General features: G+C 31.7%; 1 long non-coding RNA gene across 1 annotated transcript; it reads left to right on the forward strand.

Moving 5' to 3' along the window:
* On the forward strand, positions 1 to 1,486 carry LOC109585352 (uncharacterized). Its single transcript, XR_002186447.1, has 3 exons — positions 1 to 28; positions 89 to 172; positions 1,389 to 1,486. It is a non-coding gene; the product is annotated as an uncharacterized LOC109585352 (long non-coding RNA).
* Positions 1,487 to 3,231: the final 1,745 nt, after the last annotated feature.

A 3,231-nucleotide genomic window follows, 5' to 3' on the forward strand; every position in this document is an offset into this window, starting at 1 on the left:
TGGGGAGAAAGAGACTCGGAAGGAGAAGGTACACAGTTTTATTTAATGTCTCATAGGCGCGCTCATAGGTCACTGCATTTTTTTACAGATTTACAGGTATTGTTGTCTGGTCTGCTAAAGTTTTCTCTGCTAGGCTTTAAAGAGGAAGAGGTATCTGAAAGTGAAAGCATAGGTATGGTGGCAACTTAATGTAGGAATCACCCTGTGTTACGAGATTTAGATTTAGAATCCTTTAATTCCTAAGGCCATTTCAATTAAATTCATTTATTGTTACATGTCCATGCATAATAAATTGATTGGTTAACGCAGTGGCTAGTATAGGTCCGGTAACCAAATTTGTCTGGCAGAACTATATGTCCGGCAGTATGTTTTTCTCTGTAAAACAACCTTGTGCACATGCGCATTGATGCAAATTGGAACTTATTTTTATCATGGACTTCTAAGCTAATGAAGGACTTCTAAAACCTAGGGGACACTCTAAAACTAAACCCTAAACCAACCTTGGGGGCTCCTAACATAACTACGGGAACTCCTGATATGACTATAGCAGTGGCGGATATGGGGGGAAGCCAGGGGGGCAATACCCCCCAAAAATTTTTCTGGAGTAATGTAAACTTAGGTTTACCTATGTAAACTGTGAACTATGAGCAACTGCAGTACTTAATACCTCACAAGCCACTGCATTTATTACAGTTATTGTTGTCTGATCTGCTCTGGTGTCTTATAAGAAAGGAAGAGGTACATAGGATCTTTCCTCTAATATCCATGTTAAAAGCGAGGTTAAAATCAAAATGCACGAGGCATACGAAAAAATAGGCATGGATTGAAAGTGGAAATTGTTTTGTAGAATGCACTCCTGTATTAGGAAGTATATATAATTTTATGAATTTTTTATATGGGCAGGGCGAGGCTAGGAAGAGCTTTTTCCTAAGGCAGGTGGTTCCAATTGAATTCATCACTTGTCTTTTTGTGTGTGGGATTGTCCGGATTGATGCAGGAGGGTGTGACATTTTCATTAGGCTGTTAATATGAATTATGTGCATATTTAATTGGAATTACCTTAGCAAATAATGTTCTTCGTTTTTCACCAATGCCAGGAGAATGTTTAATAGAAAGTTCAGCTAATTTAATATTTTAGTTGCAACAACACTTACATTCACAGCAATGAGATCAAAAATGCATCTCCTCTGGGTAAATATCATACATACTAAAAGAATGTAATCACTAGATTTGTGCAATAAAATTATAATCAAAAATCATATTCCATTGAAACTGCATCACCATATGCCAATTAAGTAAGACTACTTTCCAATTTCATAATCTTTTGACCAACATTTTGCTAATGGTTATTGATATTTATAGCTTTCATTATTCTCATTGTATCACAGGTTCATAATATTCTCATAAGATGGCAGTAAGTCATGTCACTGAATGTGCATTTTTGTTTTTTTCTTTCATGACACTTTATAAACTGCAATATTCAGGATGTGAGTCACATTACATACTTATTAGTGTGTCATTTTATTCTTTTTTTATGATACTGTGAATATGTTATCCATAATTTTCTAAATTGTGTTACTGGTATTCACAATCTTTAGTATGTAAGTCACATGTTATTTAAATGTGTAATTTTAATCTTTTCTTTTATGATACCATTGGGATACTTTACTAAACTGTGTTATTCACAATCTTTCAGGAAGTAAGTCATGTCACATGTGAATGTGTAATTTTATTCTTTTTTTATGATGCCATTGTGATGTTTTATTAAACTGTGTTATTCACAATCTTTCAGAGAGTAAGTCACATCAAATGTGAATGTGTAATTTTATTCTTTTCTTCTATGATACCATTGTGATACTTTTACTAAACTGTGTTATTCACAATCTTTCAGCATGTAAGTCACGTCACACGTAAATGTGTGATTTTATTCTTTTCTTCTATGATACCATTGTGATACTTTACTGAACTGTGTTATTCACAATCTTTCAGCCAGTAAGTCATGTCACGTGTCAATGTGTAATTTTTATTCTTTTCTTCTATGATACCATTGTGATACTTTACTAAACTGTGTTATTCACCTTCAGAGAGTAAGTCACGTCACATATGAATTTGTAATTTTATTCTTTTCTTCTATGATACCATTGTGATACTTTACTAAACTGTGTTATTCACAATCTTTCAGGAAGTAAGTCACATCACATGTGAATGTGTAAATTTATTCTTTTCTTTTATGATGCCATTGTGATACTTTACTAAACTGTGTTATTCACAATTTTTCAGTCAGTAAGTCACGTTACATGTGAATGTGTAATTTTATTCTTTTCTGCTATGATACCATTGTGATACTTTACTAAATATTATTGTGTTATTCACAATCTTTCAGGCAGTAAGTCACATCACATGTGAATGTGTAATTTTATTCTTTTCTTCAATGATACCATTGTGATACTTTACTAAACTGTGTTATTCACATTCTTTAAGGAATTAAGTCACATCACATGTGAATGTGTATTTTTATTCTTTTCTATTATGATATAATTGTGATGCTTTACTGAACTGTGTTATTCACAATTTTTTAGGAAGTAAGTCACGTCACATCTGAATGTGTAATTTTATCTTTTTTCTTCTGTGATACCATTGGGATATTTTACTAAACTGTGTATATCACAATCTTTTAGTATGTAAGTCACATCACCTTTGAATGTGTAATTTTATTCTTTTCTTTTATGATGCTCTACTAATGTATGTGTTATTCACAATCTTTTAGTATGTAAGTCGCATTACATGTGAATTTGTGATTTTATTCTTTTCTATTGTGATACTTTACTAAACCGTGTTATTCACAATATTTCAGGAAGTAAGTCGCATCTTGTGTGAATGTGTAATTTTATTCTTTTCTTCTATAATGCTATTGTTTACTTATTATTATGAATTTTGGTTTTCACAATCATTTAGAGAGTAAGCTACATAAATTGTTTGTGATTGAATTCTATTCTTTTCTTTTATGAAATCGATGTGATACTTTACTAAATTTGATTTGTAATTATAATATTGCAGAGTGTAAGTCAAATCACATGTGAAAGTCTAATTTTATTCTTTTCTTCTGTGATAACATTCACTGTGCTATTCACAATTTTATAGATTGTAAGTTCAAGTCACTTTTGAAACTGTGAATGTTACTATATTTTTCTATGTCTATACTTTTTAGTCAGTTGTAAGTTGTGAGATGTG

This window comes from Amphimedon queenslandica, unplaced genomic scaffold, assembly GCF_000090795.2.
Source record: "Amphimedon queenslandica unplaced genomic scaffold, v1.1 AMPQUscaffold_13079, whole genome shotgun sequence".
Classification (NCBI taxonomy): Eukaryota; Metazoa; Porifera; class Demospongiae; order Haplosclerida; family Niphatidae; genus Amphimedon; species Amphimedon queenslandica.